Below are 21,904 nucleotides of genomic sequence, written 5' to 3' on the forward strand. Positions count from 1 at the left end.
ACGATGGTGTATACTGTACTTCTTTTGACTTATTTTGGACTTCACCCATCGTCCGGTATATAAAAGACAAAAAAAAAAGAAGACTACCGGACGATGGGTGAAGTCCAAAATAAGCCAAAAGAAGTACATTATTTCTAATATAGAATATATTTTTAAAAAATGTATCTTTGTTCGTGAAGTGGCACGCAGTAGCGTAGTTGGTTGAGGCACTATTCTACAAGCCGGAAGGTCGCGCGTTCAAGTCCCGATGAGGTCATTGGAATTTTTTCAATTGACCTGATCCTTCCAGCAGCATTATGGCCCTAGGGTTGACTCAGGCTCTAACAGGAATGAGTACCAGGAATCTTCCTGTGGGTAAGAGGCGGCCAGGGCGTAGGGCTGACAAACTTGCCGCCATCCATGAGCCGATTATCTAGAAAGTGTGGGAACCTCAATATCTCACAACCCTATGGGCCTCCACGGCCTGTTACAGGGAAATCTTTACTTACTTACTTACTTACTTACTTACCTTTGTTCGTGTCTTACTACTTGCCTTGTAAATGCGGGTATTATTTAGACCACGTGAGTTTCTGACATGCTTGTAACTAACTTGGAATCAATCGAACGGACTTTCATGAAAATAATTACGAATGTCATGCAGTTCAAGTCAGTTCCATAAATGTGAATTTGAATGTCCTACTACCAACACCAGAATGCAGGACAAAATCATGACATAAAGATAGGAAACAGATGTTTTGAAAATGTGACACAGTTCAGATATTTGGAAACAACGATAACAAATCAAAACCTGATTCAGGAGGAAATTAAGAGGAGATTGATCTCGGGTAATGCTTGCTACCATTCAGTCCAGAACCTTTTGTCTTCTCCTCTGCTGTCAAAAAACATAAAAATCGGAATATGCAAAAGTATACTTTTGCCTGTGGTTCTGTATGGGTGTGAAACTTGGCCTCCGACATTAAGGGAGGAACATAGACTGAAGGTGTTTGAGGACAGGGTGTTGAGGCGAATATTTGGACTGAAGAGGGATGAAGTGACAGGAGATTGGAGAAAACTATATAATGAGGAGCTTCATAACCTGTACTCTTCTCCAAGTATAATTAGAATGATCAAGTCAAGGAGGATGAGGTGGGCAAGGCATGTAGCACGAACGGGGGAGACGAGGAATGTGTATAGTATATTGGTGGGAAAGCCAGAAGGAAAGAGACCACTGGGAAGACCAAGGCGCAGGTGGGCGGACAATATTAAAATGGATCTTAGAGAGATAGGATGGGATAGTATGGACTGGATTGATCTGGCTCAAGTTAGGGACCAGTGGAGGGCTCTTGTGAACACAGTAATGAATCTTCGGGTTCCATAGAATTGTGGGAAATTCTTGAGTGGCTTCACAATTGGCGGCTTCTGAAGAAGGGCTCATCTCCATGAGTGAGTGAGTGAGTGAGTCTCTAAAACGCCAACTTTGGGAATTAAGTTAGAGGAGGGATAATATTATTTAGAAAGAGTTTTGGTAGAATGAGAGGTCGAGAGTTTGATTCAGGGTCGCAGTGTTAATTAACTTGTTTTAAAAATAATTCAAAATGTTGGACTGTGCCTCTTATGATCAGGTGGCGGGCGCAACTCTTACTTCTGGCTGGGACTGGAAGACGTCTCTAGGGATGAGACCAGGAAGCTAGGAGCACGGGAGTGTGAAATGAGGTTTGAACCCGAGCCAACAGACAGAGTGAGTGTGATGGATATCCTGCTGGGGGGGATTTGAATGAATCTCCTACTTGGACGAATAACTAAGGAGATGGGACCTGTCATAATAGAACACTAGCTGTGGGGTGGCTGTGCTCTAAGTAAACCACGCACAGCTTTCATACTTCACGTCGTGACAAGACAGGAAGGATGTGCTCTCGTTTCTTTAATGTGCTTCTTGCGACTTTGCATTCCTCACTAGGTTTCGTGATTCTTTAGTCAAAACAGGATATACTGTACACCTACACGTACTACAGACATTGCACTGCCCTGAATAGTGAATGTGTTTTCCTTGGGAGTGTCTTCCGGCAAATGACGATTGTTACTTGTTCTCCCTACTCTTAAACCCTGAAGCTGGAGTCAGCATAGCCCTCCGAAAATTATCTAGCGCTCTATCAAATTTTACGGCTTCACACCCCAGAAGATACAGCGACTGCCTTGAGAACCTAAAATCTCATTTTCCCTTCTGCATCGTTTGATATTCTCCGTATAGAAATCTATATAAATAAAAATTCAGAGGTTAATGAGTTTTGAATCGTGTGTCTGACATCGGTTCTCGTACAGTATCGAAACATTTAGTGTTACTGAATGGCAGCATACATAATTTTTTGTTATGAATTCTATTTCGAAAAAAATTAATTAACAACATATAGATTCTTGTTCTGCTTTGTGGTTGTTCGTCGGCTTCTCGCATAACTAACTCTACAAACGGTATGGTTGTGGCTTTCTTCCAGCTCATCCTGACATAAGTGAAATCTGTTGACTATGTGTAGATAAGTAGGTTTAGCCTGACTTGATGTGACAGACCTGCTTCTCCTGGCTTCAGGTTGGGATCAGCTGGAGAACAATAAATCACGTGCCCAGGTCTTTCCTCTGAGACGCAATGACTGGGATCTGCGGCAATGAGGCTCATGTTCTCAAGGGTTCCCAGGGGTTACAAAATTCTCCTGTCAGCTTCACAGAATATGAATATTTAGTGTTTTGTGCACATATATTTCCGTCTTAAATGAGACTTACTATCTGGTCAGCCTTCTTCTTCACTACATGTTTCGGCCGTATACGGTCATCATCAGGTGTCTTCTACCTTATTTATTAAATCCGTCACAACACAACTATATCAAGGTCAATGCCTAGTTTGGCTCTGCTACATGTTTCGGCTATTAAAAGCCATCATCAGGCAAATACATGGCCAACATATATACAACCACTGAACTTCAGTACTAATAAAATTTGATATAACAATATTAATTATATTAAAATACTTGGCTTAAAAATACAATAAATTAGATTATGTAAAACAAAAGTTATATTATAAAACAAGAATAAAATTCTTCGATTGATGCTTTACATCATCGAGTCAGTCTTTGGTTTTTGTGATTTTGTTGCGTTCCCATGGACAAATTGGAGTATTCTATATTTTTTGTATATATAATAAACTGTTATTGGAGGCTCGTGATGTAGATATAGTAATATTAATGTTAATTATTTAGTCGGTGCTCATGTTGCAAAGTATTGTCCGTTCTATAGGGAATGTAACCTAACGACTCTACCTGCTACCTTGCTAGTAAAATTGTTGCATTATATGTAGAAATTACGTATCGTGTGTGAAAGCGATATTTTATAATTCAAATAAATTTACTTTAATTAAAATTAATTAACACCTTTAATGTTTTTCATAGTTGCCGTCGTCTATTTGTTCAAAAGATTATTTTTGTTTGAGTGTTTCTCGTTTTGGATTTATTTGCGCAGGATTCACCTTTGAGGCATGAATATTTTGCTTATTATTTGTGCAGTTCGTAAGGATCTTGATGTAGTGTTATTATCAGTTTTGTTATGTATGCTCCATTGGCTGTAGGCTTTTTCCCCATGCTACAGCAGTTATATTGTTAAGTGGTCTGTTAAACCCAATTCAAAACTATCCTCTCTGCACTTTATTTACAGTCTGACTATACTTGCTAAGGTACTATTGAAATGTGATGCTTGCTATACTATAGCTCTCTTTCTAATCTTTATCATAGGTGTAGGCACTTACCGTAAAAAGATAGCTCTGACACTGCAAGTAAATTACGGCGCATGTATTACTAACACCATTTCGAATAGCATATAGTCCCGTTGATAAAAATGTGATGTCTGATGAGAGTGGACGAAAATGACAACAAAAGGAAATGTCATTGTAAAAGTCAAAAGGCGGACAGGATATTTGACATCCCAATTTGAACCACGCCTGATGTATGCAAGAATATTCAGGATACTCATGCAGCTAGCTTTTATGAGCTTCCCTTTCCATTATCTACTTCTTCTATCGAACGCTTGCATTTTCGTTTGTGTGTCCACTGTTGCCGCTCAATAGCCTTTGGTACGAACAGCTTTTTGTGTGCTCGTGTCAGCAACTTTCAGTTTTCTAACTCTCTTTTAAACTAAATGAAACCCTGTAACTTTTAGAACTTTTGTTTTAGTGACGGCCAAAGACCAACATAAACGCAGTGCGTGGTATTCCTGTTTGTTTTATAATTTCATTAAACCTCTCTGTTGGGTTCCTCTCAAGTGCACTGACGTAATTATAACTGCAGGCCTCTTTCGAGAACTTCTCTGTCATACCCGTGCAGTAGGTCACATACCCATGCACTTCTGATAAACGAGGCAAAACACTTCAACGGATATGTTTCTCAATTTCTCGTTGTTTCGTATAACGAAAGTTTGTCTTGGGAATTTTGGTCTCCGGCCTTCTCGGGTGTTATAATCCCACTGAGAAAAATCTGTTCTTGGCTTATGTAATATTCTACATCAACTGCAGGAATTATTTATAACCGAAACACCATTTGATAAGCACGTTAAAATGGAAAGCATGAGGGAGTAAACTGTCATGGGCTATATAAAATATACCATTGTCTGAGAAAATAGAAACATTCTTCAGGCGAAACAATGTCCTGGGCGAGACTCGAACCTCATCATGAATGATTTTGCATATAGTCATGAATACTCTTTAGTCTTTAATATTTGAAGTTTTCAAGGCGATGAAGACTTCTGACCTGAAAATAGAGGCAGCAGGTTCCTTACAGAATACCTAGTGTCATAACCCGGAAGACTCACAGTGTTTACCATCATTGAAGTATTGTAACGGGCTGTATATAAATATTGTCACGTGTTAGGTGTTTATGCGTGACTTGTAAGACGGGTTCTTGGATTGGATGATTTGATTTATTGATGTCTTATGCATTCAACTAGGGACTAAAGGCGAATATAACACTACTGCTGATTTGTACACTGTACAATTCACCGTTGCACACCCACTAGGGTTCTCAGTCTTTACTAGTCTTATCCTGACAACGGATTTATAACAATCTCAGTAACACTTCAGATCGCACATGATGCCTTCTTCTCATAGTCTAATTCCTTTCTTGCCACTATTCTGCAGCTGCAAACTCAATTTAATTTCTTTGCTCCAAAGTTCATATCTCGGTAAGCTGGCGTCTCGAAACTCGACTTGACCACTGCTAGCTTCGGAACTCTTCCTGATAACCATTTTGCACGGACAACGCCGAAAACACAGCCTCTCTGTTGTTGGGAAGGCGTGTTTACAGCGCCTGCATAGCAACGGAAATTATTCGATAGTTGTCTGCTTCTTCTTCGTCGCTGGAATGTGTTTTTAGAGTCTTTGCCTAGCAATGAAACTCTATTCTGCCTTCGATATTCTGGCTTTCGGGCGTCATGTCACAGTATGTCACAATTAGTATAAGGCATATTCTAAGATTAAGAACATAGTGGCGTAGTCAAATAAGAGGCCCCAAGAGAGGAGATATTACATGCAGAACGTTAATTCCACATCACAGAGTCCGTCTTGAGAACCTGTTTTTCGGATAATAATAAACAAATTAAAAATATATAGTATGACACAGTACATTCTATAACAAATTTCAGTTTAATTGACCAACACCATATTTTGGATACAATTACTTGCACGCCGCCAAATCAAAATAATCATGAGTTATTTGTCTCTCATTGTTGCAAAAATTAAAATTGTCCCTGTGCTTAACTAATTAAGCACTACGCCATGAAGGCGTATGGGGAAGCGAATGTATAGATCCACATTTTCTTGACCTCGGCACTAGTTGGAGGTGAGTGGTCAGCTTCACGCCCCGGCCGCTCTACCGCCGTGGAAAGAGCCTGCGGTACCCACTGGATAGGAGGTTGGGTGGACCCCAGAGCGGGTGTGGACGACGTGGATAAGAGAAAATTCTTGACCCTGCTGGGACACGAACTGCGATCCCTAGGTCGTCCAGCCCGTAGCCAGTCACTATCCAGGCTCCTTCTTGTTGTAAAAACATGAAGATAATTATTTAATTATTTCTGCTACTTGTTCTAATTTTGTAACATTATAAAATTTCCTCGACCGCCTCTGTGGTCTAGTGTTCAGAGTTCCTGGCTACAGATTCTGAGGTCCCGGGTTCGATACCTAGCGCTACAAATTTTCTGAGATGTATTGGGTCTGGAACGGGGTCCACTCAGCCTCGTGAGGATAATTGAGGAGCTGATTCAAGGAAATAGCGGCTCCCGTCTAGAAAACTGAAATTAACAGCCGTGACCACGCGACACCCTCTATCCAGAGAAATTGGTACCACCTTCGCCGACAAGCGGCAGTCGCTCGGTCGGTATAGTTCCCTTGCGGACTCAAGCCATTGAGGTTTTTTTTATGAAATTTTTTCTCTCCTTTTTCTAAGTAGATTACGTACTTATGGATTCTGTCAGTACAGAGACTATTGTTGAAGTAGCAGTCTGAATATGTAATCTCAAACTCAACTCACGTCCAGCCCTACACTAAAAGAATTAGCCTTCTCTTAGAATCTCATGCAGAAACAACACAATAAAAAAATCTATGCAGGAAAACAAGGGTAATTGACGACAATAGATTGATCTGACATTTCATTGTTACAGTTGCTTCACCTCTGTTGATGGAATTATGAAATATATGATATAACCTCAAAGAAAATAACTAACTATATTTTGTTAATACCAATTGTTAGTAACTCAATGAAATATAGATCTGGAATCTTCTATATTGAATCATAGAATGTCATAAAATTGGAACAGATGACATAGAATCCATAAGAATGTATAGATTTGATTATTTATCTGTAGCATTTAAATTCATTCCATATTTAATTATGAAGTCTCAAATCTGAGACAGTAATATATGGTCTCGAGTACCAAGGGACTCGGACCCGAGAAAGACTGCGCTGGCAAGGACCAGTAGCATGTACAAAAGACAGACCCGTCCTCTCATCAGAGAGGGCGCCCACGAAAAAACAAGACCGTAACTGTCGAAAAGTAATAAAGGCTTCTCGGCAACAAGACTTACAGACTGACTGGCTGTCAGTCGCAATGTGACTTTGACTTTGACTTGTTTCACCAGTCGCTTTCCTGCTTCTATCTACTTCAGGCCGAGTATGAAAATTCAGAACATATGAAAATAAGTTAAGTAAGTCATATAGAATTATCTCATATTTGTTCTTTCAAGTAGCATGAAGGACGACGCTGATAGGGTTCTGAGTTTAAAAACAACATTTTTATGAACTAAGTAGAAGATAACCGGTAATGCATTTCGTCAAGCCCCATCGCGTAAGCCACTGGTTAATTACAGTCACAGCTATAAAACATACTTTTAGGAATAGTGTGTTAGGAGTTTCATGTCTGTAAGGCTTGTAAGACCGATGTACTATTCTACAGAAACTTTGAACTCACGCGTATTAATTTCGTTGCAAATTAAAGCAGTGTTGAGCTTTATGTTTTCTCATATCTGTCTCTTTACCAGTCTAATTTGTAGGGTCGTTGAAAGGCCACGGTCTTTCAAGCCAATCAATTACTTGCTCGTGATTATCCACGTACGCGAGTCCGTCCTATTATCGAAAGGGGGCTACTGATCTTCTAATTAAGAGCAAATTCACCGTCATCATTAGTCTTGTAGCAAAGACGAGGTTTCAATTTGCTGGAGATTATGTTCTCTGGGGATTAGTTTCTGGTTTATGGTTGGAACAAAATTTCCAGGAAATTAGTATATAGCCCAGTTTACTATTCAAAATCCATAGAAAGTTATTGTATAGAGAAAAGCAGGGAACTAGTCCACAGTGTAAGGCATTGTACAGCAAGCATTTAATGGGGAGATCTACTTCGTTTCCAAACAAAATGAATTGGTTCAAGAGAACCGGGAATTTACGCATTGCAGGGTCTTTGTATCCTGCATTCGTATGCCACACCTCATGGGGGGAACAGATAAAGAACAAAGCTGACCTGATTACCAGTTATGCCCCCATCCCATTCAATGCGATATAATCAATGCAGTTGAAACAGGGTTACTACATAAGCTGAAGTCCGTTGCTTTAGTCCGCAAGCGAACTATACCGACCGAGCGACCGCCGCTTGAAGGCGAAGTTAGTGCCAACTCTAGCGGATAGATGGTGTCGCGTGTTCAGCGCAACGAATCCCCACGGCCGTTAATCTCGGTTTTCTAGACCGGAGCCGCTATTTCCTTGAAATAGCTCCTCAATTATCCTCAAGAGGCTGACTGTACCCCGTTTCGGACCCACTACTACTCAGAAAATCTGATAGCGCCGGGAATCGAACCCGGGACCTCTGGATCTGTACCCACGGACTCTGACCATTAGACCACAGAGAAGGTCCTACAGCAGATTACTGCAGTGCAAAAATCGGACAATGGAAGTCGAAAAATGTGTGGGCTCTTCATCTAACCACGACTCCAAGGAAGGACGCTCTCGGAATTCAATTGATGAGAGGGAAATAAAACATGGGAGACTCTCAGGAACGGATAAGCCGCCAGTGTCATGATCTAATGATTCCCGATACGTATCCACATCCTGCTCGTATCAGTAAGACCATATTTCATAATTTTTCTGGCAGAAGTTGCAACTCTTCTACGTCTCCCAGCACGTAACGACGTCTCCTTCCCTCGTTTAAACTGTATACATTAATTTTTTGGGATCCCCTTAGCCTCGTTATTTTGAGTTACGGAACGGGAAGTGCAGAGAAAAGGCCTTGTAATGTCCCCCTTCTCATTTGTAAGCAGCTCGACACTGCTGCGAGTCTAACCATTCACAAAACATACCATTACTTCCTTCTACTCTCTCTCTTACCCCATTTATAGCGTGTTTGGCAGTAGAGTTTAAAAAGAACTTTACTAGAAGATGCCTTGAGAAGGGAACTTACATTTGTAAGACACTGGTTTCGTGTTTATTTCACAGTTTCTTACATTGATTTTCTAAGTACTGAACTGCGGTTGAGGATGTCTGTATTTTAACTGTAGGAAACCTATATACCCATCACAGTGCCCGCGCGGTCTAAAGGCGCGTCCACATTACTCGTGCTCGTGCTCGTGCTTGCCAGGCTTGTGCTCCTCGGGAGACTAGTCTCGCTTTTACTTGTGCCCACACTACTTCAGTTGCTCGCCAGGCTTCAGCGCTTGAGGATCCGTCTATTTACTCGTAGTGTGTATAGGCTGTAGTCGTGTTTTAATTTAGTAGCTATAGTTTTTAAATTAAAAATTAAAAATTTGCTTGTCTCGTGACTTGTCATATCGTCCACATTACTCGAGAGCATAGCGAGTCACACGAGCACGAGCACGAGTAATGTGGACTCGCCTTAAGACATTAAACGTCTTCGCACGCTCAAACGCTTCGATCGTGTGCGTTTATTTTGTGTCTATGCTGTTCTGTGTATAGGTAACGACCTTGCGACGGGCTGATCCCCGTCCAAGCAGTCCTAACGACTGCGTATAGATTAAAAGACTGTCAAGGTCCAAAAGGGTTTAGATAGATAGGCGGACGGAAGGCTGGATCGATGGATAGCCTATATCTGGACCGTGACTAAAGGCAACGCTGAATATTGACTAATTGACTGTTTACTTAACGACACTGTTTATTGAATAATGAATTGGAAAGGATATGGAAGGAAGGGGCCTTGGTCTAATTTAAATTACTAACCCTACAGGGTAACTGTGACATGTGGGAGATGACCTACGTCATAATTTACACTTCCTTCATAGTCGATTCTTGTCTACCATTTGAGTGATAATGTGTCACCATTGAAGTTACTGGATACGGTTCTCAATGCATTCTGTTTTTCATACGTCTGCAAGATATTGAAGAACTTGTACACAGTTCGTTTCTTACCGTGAAGTTCACTCCACAAGGTATGGCGTACTCTGGCTCGATAAAATTACATGGGCATCACTGTTTTCTGTACCATTTTCTGTTACGTACTGGCGGGCTGGTCCAAAGCTTCTACTTAAGCAGAACAAGATAAGGAAATCCGGACTTGACGATGCCTGGAGTGGGGTCGAGTCAGTATCGTCTGAGACCATGTGCGCTGTAAACCTCTCAGCCGCCGAGTTCGCCTGTACTTAGGTAGGAGGTGCATTTCCGTAGCGGCCGGAGCCTCGGGTAATAACCATGCGGGAACTATACGGTTCAGGTCTTTAGGTCTCATCCAGTGCTGGCTAATACCCCTCGGCCATTCTCCTTCTCTCTCTCTCTCTCTCTCTCGATATATATATATAAGGTAAAAGTTAAAGTTGTCCCTGTGCTTAACTAATTAAACACTACGCCATGAAGGCGCATGGAGGAGTGGATAATTTTTTTTCCTTGGCACTACAGCCCAGTGGGCCTAGGCCTACCTCCATGAACTTCTACGTTCACTTCGGTTTTTCTAGATCTTACACATTCGGTAGGACTCCTTGGGCGGGTGATCAGCTCGTCGCAAGGCCTCTACCTGTACACAAACAGAAAAACGCACATACACACGCACAAACTAATCATCCATGCCCTGAGTGGGATTCGAACCCACGATCCCGGTTTCCAAGCGAGCGAAGACAGTGCATGCTTTAGACCGCTCGGCTACCGTGACCGGCGGAGTGGATGTATAGATCCACATTTTCTTGGCCTCGGCTCTAGCTTAATGAACTGTGTACCGTTACTGTCTCTCTCTCTTCACGTTGCACTCCACTTCTGTTTTTAAAGCTGTCAGCTAACAGTCGGCTCTTGATGCTCTCATGATCAATTGTCATGTACTCGAACAGTTACACAAGTCCATATTATGTAGCCAGTTTAATCAAGGAAGTAGAAAGCTCAGGATATACACGACGAATTTAATGACGTAATTTCGGTTGAGAATCCCACAGGCGTAACGCTCCTTGAAGATCGAGTCTTATTCATAGAAAAGGAACTAAAATTAAAATGTGTTTCACGAAACATGTAAGTTAAACTGGGTTGCAATAATCAGGGTGCGACATCCCTTTTGTGTGTCCAGTAATTACATAAAATCTCTCATACTGAATATTTTTTTTAACTACCTGACAATATCGTTTACGAAAATGTTGGTTGATTTCGTAGCTTAAAGCAACAAGTATTACGTTTTTGGACATTACCCATCGTCCTGTCTAATTTTAAGAACCGTCCTGTTTATTTTTCAAAACATAACGTTTCATAGATAGGGACTAGCTCTATCTACTGGGCCCAACTGAGTAGGTTTTAACTGAGGACGGGGACAGAATTCAGTCTCCGAAACGTTATGTTCTGAAAAATAAACGGGACGGTTTTTATAAAATAGACACGACAATGGATAATGTCCAAAAACATAATACTTGTAGCAATATACCATTGTCACAAACTTTTTTTTTCTTGGCACTACAGCCCCAGTGGGCCTAGGCCTACCTCCATGAACTTCTCCGTTCACTTCGGTTTTTCTAGATCTTACACATTCGGCAGGTCTCCTTGGGCGGGTTATCAGCTCGTCGCAAGACCTCTGCCTGTACACAAACACAGAAAAACGCACACACACAGACTAAACATCCATGCCCTGAGTGGGATTCGAACCAACGATCCCGGTTTCCAAGCGAGCGAAAACAGTACATGCCATCACAAACTTTTAGATCTTATTAATTTAAGCAATTTAATTATTTTAAGCACGCTAACATATGTGAGCTGTAGCCAGCCTGTAGACTCATATGCCTTCTTCCTTGCTGTGACAGTAACCATATCACTACCGAAGAGACTACACTGAAATGATCATTGAATTTATTTACTTACTTTAAATTTCCTGGCTTATTTCATAAGTAAACTTAGTCATTTTAGTGATTTTGTTTCACATAGACTATATTTACATATGCAAGACGTGTTTTATGTAATTTAACAGAGAAAAGAAGCAAGGGAGTATGTTTGAGCAAACAGTCCTGGTTCGTTTTTGAAATATCCCGTTTTCTATCCTCGGTCCAGAAGTTGGTTATCGTGACTGAGGCTTGAATCCTTCCAAGAAAATTCTGGAATATTACTTTAAAATAGTCTACAACTTTTCGGATTTCTCTAAATTCCTTGTTCATAGTTGAAATATCGTTAACTTACATTCTCTTACGAGGCTGTTAAGTATTCCAGAATATACAGCATCCAACAGTAAGATGTTTTGTGAATGAGTTGGTAAGGATTTGGGAGGAAACGGTTATGAATTGAACGAGGTGCTTCCTCGGCCATTATCTAGAGAGACAGAGAAATGAAACAGAAACCTCAGTAAACGTAGCTGGAGTCCCAACTGGAATTCGAACCAAGCACCTCCCGCATACAAATCTATATTGTTAGCGATTCACTACTCAGTTCGGTTAAAATTTCATTATATAAACTAAATGCCTAAGAAAAGTAACAGATTGAGTTGTATTTTCTTAGTAATGGCAACACGTTAATTGTGCAGAATGTTAACGGAATTTCGTCTTTATAACGTAGTATTTCATAATAAAAGCTATTCTGAAAATTTACTACCTAATTTTTAGGGGTCTTAAGATAAGTCGTGGTGCGATATTCATATTATTGTGAAAGTTCTCGTGACAAATATAGGACACAGATACGTACAATTTGTTACCCCACTGAGTGTCCCAGTTACAAGTGTCAGTGTCATTTGCCTGTCCCTGCTGTTTTTAGGGCAGCGTGTTTCTCTTTCTGTGGAACAGAATTCGGTACACAGAGCCACACAGAGAGCTACGCTATGTTCGCTACGTACGCTGTGTACACTCTCCGACGCAGCTAACATAGGGAACATAGCGTACGTAGCGTACGGAAGTCTGTGTGGCCAGTCACATTGGCAATAAAGGGAGATATTTTTCTGTTCGTATAGCGAACATAGCGTACATAGCGCTCTGTGTGGCCGAAACTTTAGAGTACGGACTATGCACAGGAGTGTATGTACGGAGCGTACGTTTGTAGCAATAGCTTACCTCAGAGTGAATAAGGCATTAGAAGTTAAAAAGAACGTCTGGAAAAATATATGCCTCTTAGTTCAGTACACCTTTCCACAGTTTTCAATTTTTTTATGGACGAGTCTATGAGAAGCTTCGGATTAGCCTGGCAAATGTTTGTTGACGTTTCTCCAAAACGTGACGGTTTAACATAACTACCATATATATAACTCCGTGGCTCTAGTCCGCAAGCGAACTATACCGACCGAACGATCGCTGCTTGTCGGTGAAGTTAGTGCCAACTTTAGCGGATGGAGGGTATCACGTGGTCAGCGCAACGGATCCCCACGACCCTTAATCTCGGCATTCTAGCCCGGAGTACTGTACATACGCCGTCATTATACCTCATATGACCGTCTCTATGGTCTAGTGCTCAGAGTTCCTGGCTACAGATCCAGAGGTTCGATTCCCGGCGCTACCAAATTTTTTGAGAAGTAGTGGGTCTGGAACGGGGTCCTCTCAGCCTCGTGAGGATAATTGAGGAGCTGTTTCAAGGAAATAGTTGCTCTGGTCTAGAAAAGCGAAATTAACCTCTGTGGGGATTCGTTGTGCTGATCACGCTACACCCTCTATCCGCTAAAGTTGGCATTAACTTCGCCGACAAGCGGCGGTCGCTCGGTCGGTATAGTTCGTTTGCAGACTAAAACCATGGTGTTATACCTCATATTGTATGGGAATGCAGGTACAGCATTGTCAGATAATGACATAGGCCCTTACTTCTTCATAAGATAGCTATGTTTTAGTTTTGCTTCCGGTATTTTTGCACTAGTGGGAAATTCAGATCCACTTACATAGGAATCTTGCCTACACAAGGTGCGACGTACCCAGGTACATAGATTATATGAAATTTACTTGCAGGTGGAAACCCCAAGTTTCATTAGCGTCTCTTCACTTGATTCGTCCACGTAATCTTTCTGGCGTTTTAAAATTGCATTGGCTGCTCAGCTGAACCGCAACCTCAAATGGATCCAGATCTATAAATGAAACATATGGACATGATTGGATATGCCAAACATATGATTAGCTCATTTCGTTCATTCCTCACAAAGAACCCACGATGAAATAACAGCAGATTACTATCTTCTGGGAGGCACGCGGTAGCGTAATTGGTTGGGGCACTATGTTACAAGCCGGAAGATCGCGGGATCGAATCCGATTAGGTGGACTTTTTCAATTTACCTAATTCTTCCTGGGGTCGAATCAGTTTCTAACAGAAACGAGTACCAGGAATATTCCTGGGAGTAAAGGGCGGCCGAGCCGGTCACGGTAGCCAAGCGGTCATGTACTGTCTTCGCTCGCTTGGAAACCGGGATCGTGGGTTCGAATCCCACTCAGAGCATGGATGTTTAGTTTGTGCGTGTGCGTTTTTCTGTGTTTGTGTACAGATAGAGGCCTTACGACGAGCTGATCACCCGCCCAAGGAGTCCTACCGAATGTGTAAGATCTAGAAAAACCGAAGTGAACGGAGAAGTTCATGGAGGTAGGCCTAGGCCAACTGGGGCTGTAGTGCCAATGGAAAAAAAAATAAAGGGTGGCCGGCGCTTAAGGCTGACACACACATCGGCTCATTTTGAGCCGATTCTCTAGAAAACGTTGGGAGCCTCAACATCTCGCAACCTATGGGCCTCCACGGCCTTTTGAAAAGATACCTTTAACCTACCTACCCACTATCGTCTGGGATATGACGTCATATAGTTTCGATGGGAAATCACAGACGATTCGGAGGAATGTAGTTCCTCCATCATCAGGATTAAAGTATAATCCAAGCAAGGCGTAAGCAGCAGCTTCTTTCTTGCTTTCATAGCGTCATATTCCGTAAGATATTTCTCCTCACATTCAAATCTATGAGAATTTCAAATCCAGCATCTTGAAATAATCTGTCATTTGCCTTATTTACTGTACCACAAAGTGTTGTAGATCTATCAAATGTTAGGAAGGATGTCTGAGTCCTCATAATCTCACGCTGGCACTTCTTACAGAAATGATGAAGCAAAGAAAATGTTGTGTTTGTTGTTACCTTCATAGAAGCTTTTACCTGTATTACGTGCTGCAATATGTGGATTGATCAGGTCTGGCTCCTTCTTCCAGGTTAACAGTAGTTTTCTATATTATGTTTCCAGGGGAGTTCTCGAAGCGCTAAGAGATGAATGCGGAACAGAAATTAAATGTGAGGTAGAAATAATTTTTATATTTTATACATCCGAGCACATTCAGCTGTGTGTGTAGAAAACAGTGAAAAATTTCTTTGAAACATTTCTAAAATGAGGGTTTCTGTTGATCAGGAGAGGCCAGTATGGGCCTACATTCAGCTGTGAAATACACTTTCATCATCTGAAGTGGTCTCATTGTTCGCCATTTTCGAGGAAGGTTCTGAGCCTGCGTACGAACAGAAACGCTGGATGCATTTCACTGAACTTAGTACATATATATAAAAATACGTTTCAGATATTTAAATTGTCCTGAAGTGTGCATTTATTTCTTTCTAACCGTGTTTCAGTCTGAATTATTTACTCTCAGAAAAATATAATTAAAATCTTCCAATATTTTCCAGCCTTCAGTATTAATTTGTTCATTTTCTATCGGTATTCTATCCCAGGTCAGGTCATGTAGGATATGTGGTGGACAAAATGGCACTGGGGCAGGTTTTCTCCTAGTACTTCAGTTTCCCCTGACAATTCTCATTCCACCAAATGCTCCATACACCTCTATCAACAGGGGTTGGTACAATAGGCCAATTAGTGGCCGACGCACCAATTGGACCCAGTCTCACTTCACTCCATGAGATAATTTTTTTTGTTCTCCGGGAAAATAATCCTATAAACCGCATAAACCCGATTAATAGGATAAGTTATGTTCGATCATCACAAAGATAAGAGAACGTACAAGAAACAAAACAAACTCTGTGGGCTGTAGTCCGCAAGCGAACTATACCGACCGAGCGACCGCCGCTTTTCGGCGAAGTTAGTGCCAAATTTGCGTGTAGACCGTGTCACATGGTCAGCGCAACGAATCCCCAGGGCCCACGGTCGGTTTTCTAAACGGCAGCCCCTATTTCCTTGAAATAGCTCCTCAGTTATCCTCACGAGGCTGAGTGGACCCCGTTCCAGACCCACTACTTCCCAGAAAATCTGGTAGCGCAGGGAATCGAACCCGGACCTCTGAATCTGTAGCCAGGAACTGTGACTACTAGACCACAGAGGCTGTCAGAGAACGTACTTGTGTCTAATTTCAGTTATTTTACGAGATTTGGCGCTTTCACGGAAATGCAAATGCACTAAAATCCTCTAATCTAAAATCCTCTGTCTCAGTATCCGTGGTCAATTTTGTGGTGTCCATTTAAATTATGTTAAAACTATATATGTTTAATATTATTGCAAAAAGTGCACTTAAAAGCGATGGGCGTTGCACTGTTGATGTGGTAGCACTGTGAACGCTGACCTGTTCAATGATGCTATAATATTGTCACGTACTCCTATGAGACTTGTGAAAACCGGGATTTCCGCTACTTAGGACATCCCATCCCAAGTGTTTAAACCAGTGGTACTCAACATTTATAAGACCGGGGCCCGGTAAATCCTTTTTTTATAACACTAAGGCCCGGCGTTGAGAAACACTGGTTTAAACCTCACCCATTTCTAAAATACACCATACTCCTCGGCGGATCTTTTTTAAAAAACTGCCACGTTTCAACTAAAAGCTCCTGAATCTGGCCCTCTTTACGGTATTTTATAATCTACCAGCTTTATATTCTCCACGAGTTAAAATGACCAGATAAAAATTCAATTGGAGGTACAAATGAACTGTTTTTATGGCGCAGTTGGCAAAGTGGCCTCTGGAGATGCATTCATGCGAAGAGATTTAGTGGATTATTCCACAATCCGTTCCAAAATTCCAGATGCAGAGGCATTGGAATTCATTAACACATTTTGGACACTAGAGTTCCGGCCAGTGAACTTGTGTATCTAAGAACAATTTTGATTAATTGTCTAATCTGGTTTGCAGTACAAGATGCTTTGCAGTCCTATTTTTAAAACAAGAATATTCCATGCCACATTTTCTTTGTTCAGTTAAATCGCCCTGTTTAAGTAGTATAATTAATGTTATGGCATCTAGACGTAAATTAATGACCTCAGAAACAAAACATGAGTAAATTAATTACTTTTTGCTCGGCTCTGGGTAGGGTCACTTGGGGAAGATTCAACACAGGGATGCTACAGTTACTTCCATGTCAGAGGTTAGTACAATTCTCTGTATGAATTATGGTGCTTGTGTTCCCGCGTGTTTATCATCGCGCATAGAAGCGGTGGCAGATTTTAGAGAGAGTTAATTAAGGAAGAAGAAAGAGGGATTAGCTTCATAATGAAGAACTGTACCGAATAATGTGCAGTAATTCCCTGAGGTGGAAACAAGAAGCAACCAAACATCTTGTCTTGCGCTTGTCATGTTCCGTTGGAATTCGCGTGACTGAGTTAAAGAACTACTCAAGATAGGCTGTTGGGCCTGCGAAGGGTTTCAAGGTCACCGCGGTCAGTATCGCCCGAACTTTGTAACGTGTCGCTATGATATACATACCAATATTCTTATTTCTCAAATGATCAGCCTTAACTCCGTGGCTTTCAGTCCACAAGCGAACTATACCGACCGAGCGACCGCCGCTTGTCGGAGAGTTAGTGCCAACTTTTGCGGATAGAGGGTGTCGCGTGGTCGGCGCAACGGATTCCCACGCCCGTTAATCTCGGTGTTCTAGACCTGAGCCCCTACTTTTCCATTCAAGCAGCTACTCAATTATCCTTACGAGGCTGAGTGGACCCCCTTTTCAGACCCACTTCTCAGAAGCTCTGGTAGCGCCGGGAATCGAACCAGATACCTCAGGATCTGTAACAAGGAACTCTAACCATTAGACCACAGAGGCGGTCGCAAATAATCAGACTATTTTTTATTTATTTTTTTTTTTTTTTTGAGAGGGGGCGAGACTTAGTTCACTTGGTACGTCGGCCACTGTTTGACCCATTGTACCAGCCCCGGATGATAGATGTTGAATGTGAAGCAGTGAGTGGAATGAGAATCGGCAGGGGAAGAAGAAGTACTCGGAGATGAATACCAGTAATCTTCCTGGGGTTAATGAGCGGCTGACAACCTCACCGCCTTATATGAGCCGATTGTGTAGAAAATGTGGGAGCCTCGACCTCTCACAACCTTATGGGCCTCCACCGTCTCTTACAAGGATAGGTTTACCTGACCTTTTTATTTTCTTGGGATGGATTGAGATAAGCCATATCTGGAGGCAAATGTACGTAGTGACAGAAGAGTGTCATTAAGGAATTTCGCATCTACTGCTTCTTATAATTACATGATTTGTATATAACGATTCGATCCTTGTATATGAGTCTCCGGTTACTTCTCGCTGCTATGAGTTGGTTTCGTATTATTTTGTTACATCGTTTTAACCCTCCCCTTGACATTCAACTAAAATGGCGGGCAGTGGACAAAACAATAGGAGATGAAATGTGCCAACAAAGGAACAGACTCAGCAGTGGGCAGTGACTAGCCGTCATGTTTTGTTTCCAACTGCATTAGTAGAAAATCTAGCAGAATGGAGCATGGTGTTATGTGACTGTAATTTATTGCTGTTTGAGAAGAACAAAAAATTGTAAAGCAACGTCCACAGTCAAACGCCTTTGTAATAACAAAGCGATATCGGTAATGTAGCTCTCTAGATAATGAGAACAATTCAAAATTAGATGTAATTAAGTGTAATGCTCATTTCAAAATTAGATTCACTTACGAAGTAGTACAATAAAAGGAACAGCGCAAGAAACAATCAGCCAATGAGATGTCTTAACTAACTTAATGTTATTCCTACGCAGCACGTGGTGTTACTGTAGAGCTAATGTTTCGACATAGTTAACGAAAAAGAAAGTCAACTATCGTAACAACGTGTTCAGAGGCATTTCTGTTTCTTATTTGGATCATTCAAGGTTTAAACTCCGTACTAACTCTGAAGATCCTTCCTGGTTATTCCTACATGCTTTTAATAAATCCTCCCTGTTAACAGCTTCATTCTTATAATCCTGTTTCTTACATACTTTAATTGTTAATCTGATTTCAAACTTTTCAGTTTATTCAGTGTCGACATATAAATAAATCTGACAAAAATACCAACCACTGGAGCCTTACCGACAAGCACGTCCTCACAAACAAAACTCATTTACATAATTTACTTACTCATGGAGCCGAGCCCTTCTGGAGGAGCCGCCAATTCTGCAGCTACTCAAGAATATTCCAGCATTTTATGGAACCCGAAGGTTCATTACCCTGTTGACACGAGCCCTCCACTGGTTCCTGAGCCAGATCAATCCAATCAATACCATCCCATCGTAACATATCTTACCCGGCTATATACTCGGGAATAAAGCGGCCGTGCCTTGAAGCTAAGCATTGACCACCATCTAGTGCTGAAGTGAAAAATGGTGATGTACCTTCACTCTTCCATACGTTTTAATTAAGACAAGGGCAACTTTATCTTAATTGACGGTCACTCCTAAAGACCAAAAACCGCATAATGAGGAGCTTCATAACTTGTACTCTTCTCCAGTTATAACTAGAATAATCAGTGAAGGAGGATGAGATGATCAGGACATGTAGCACGAATGGGGAGAAGAGGAATGCATATAGGATACTGGTGGGAAAGCCAGAAGGAAAGACACTTGGAAGACCAAGGCGTAGGTGGTTGGACAATATTAAAATGGATCTTAGAGAAATAAGGTGGGATGGTATGGATTAGATTGATATGGCTCAGGATAGGGACCAGTGGAGGGCTCTTGTGAACACGGTAATGAGCCTTCGGGTTCCATAAAATGCTGGGAAATTCTCCTAAAGACCATCTTTCACTAACTGAAGCAGTTACGATGTGAATAGTGCAGTGTACCTTATTAAGCATGTTGTGCCAGGATATTTCATTCGATTAACGTATTTGTCATGATCAAACACTCCCACAGGCGCATAGGAGACCCATTGACCAACACAACAGCAAAAGGCGACTCCATTGAAATCAAATATGGCCATGAACTACCATCGGCGCTGGATGGCAAGAGTGAGCATACTGGCAAAAGGCTTGCAAAAAGACTCTGTTCTGTTCGCTAGACCTCTATCTGTACAAGAGTTTGGAGGCATAAGTTGGTTTCTAATACCCCACTTTAACAACTAAATCATCTGTACACTTTTAACCTCTGTTGGTTGGCGTATTTGTAACTCATTTTCTATTCGGACACTAAGTGGGTTAGTTATGTTATCTACAGGGAATGGACAAAAATATGGAAACACCTCGTGAAATTCATGCCTGAATTGAAGTGTTTATTTTGCGACGTTTGTAGGTCACGCTGTCGTATCTGCCCAACACCACTACCTGTACAACCTCCGCAATACGTTGCAAGCTTCATTTGTTGTCGAGACAGTGTTCTGTGCAATTTTTTGTGCATCACGTCAGAACTAACAGAATTCGAACGCGGGCAAATTGTTGGAGCCCATATAGTGGGTGCTTCCGTAACCAAGGTAGCCGAGGTTTTTGGTGTTTCGCGAGGCACAGTATCCAAGATTATGACCGCTTACAGGAGAATAAAAAACCGTATCCGATAAACACCAGCGTGGACGGAAATGTGTTGAGTGATCGAGACAGGCGAACATTGCGTAGGATTGTGACGAAAAATAAGAAGACTACAGCTGCAAAAGTGACTGCTGAACTGAATGTCACGCTCACAAACCCTGTCAGCACCAAAACAGTACGAAGGGAACTCCAGAAACAGGGTATTTCTGGACGAGCTGCAATTCCAAAGCCACTCATCAGTGATCAAAATGGCACTAAGAGGACAGTGTGGTGCCGAAGTCATAAAACCTGGACTATGGAGCAATGGAAGACGGTCATTTGGTCGGATGAGTCCACCTTCACACTGTTTCCGACTTCTGGCCGAGTTTACGTCTGGAGAACGCAATCCCAAGCTTACGATCCAGATTGTGTGCTGCCAAGAGTGAAGCATGGCGGGGGTTCGATCATGGTATGGGCACCCATATCGTGGTATTCTGTCGGACCAATCATCACCCTGCAAGGTCACGTCACTGCGAACGACTATGTGACCATTTTTGGCGACCAGGTCCATCCCATGCTGCAAACTTTGTTCCCTAATGGTAATGTCATTTACCAAGCCAACAATGCCTGTGTTCACATAGCCCACATCGTCCAGGATTGGTTTTCTGAGAACGAAGATGAAGTGTCACGTCCGCCATGGCCCCCACAATCGCCAGATATCAGTATTATTGAGCATTTGTGGTCTGTTTTGGAGAGAAATCTGCGTGCGCGCTATCTACCGCCATCATCGATAACAGAACTTACCATGTTTTTCAGGAAGAATGGTACAAGATTCCCTTGCAAATCATACAGGACCTCTATTTATCCATTCCAAGGAGACTGCAAGTAGTTCTCCAAGCCAGAGGTTGCCCTACACCATAGTAGTCACGGTAATGTGTTTTTGTTGGGTGTTTCCATATTTTTGTCCATCCCCTGTAGCTGTCGAACGTACTTCAGCTGGGCTGTTTGATTTCAAGTTTTTCCAACTCTTGAAGAGTTCTTCTTATGGGATATAGCGTGGTGTAGTCGGCTGGAAACCAACCAATGTTTCGGAGGAATATGTCGGGTCTGACTTCAAGGTCGAAAAATAAGCCAAGCAAGAAACCAGCGTGAAGGCAAGTGGCAAGCGAAGCACCCTGGTTTCTTCTTTGGCTTATTCTCGAACCCTCAACGACATGTTCCTCTGAAACGTCGGTTGACTTTCAACGGACTACACAGCACTACATCCCACAAGACAGAACTCTTCGTAACCACCGCTGTGA

At 41.9% G+C, this 21,904-nt stretch overlaps 1 long non-coding RNA gene across 1 annotated transcript in view; it reads left to right on the forward strand.

Annotated features, from left to right (window-relative positions):
• LOC111868693 overlaps positions 1–21,904 on the forward strand; it is a 391,614-nt gene that overhangs the window by 106,014 nt on the left and 263,696 nt on the right. The gene's annotated exons all lie outside the window — the stretch shown is intronic.

This window comes from Cryptotermes secundus, unplaced genomic scaffold (assembly GCF_002891405.2).
Source record: "Cryptotermes secundus unplaced genomic scaffold, Csec_1.0 scaffold1184, whole genome shotgun sequence".
Classification (NCBI taxonomy): domain Eukaryota; kingdom Metazoa; phylum Arthropoda; class Insecta; order Blattodea; family Kalotermitidae; genus Cryptotermes; species Cryptotermes secundus.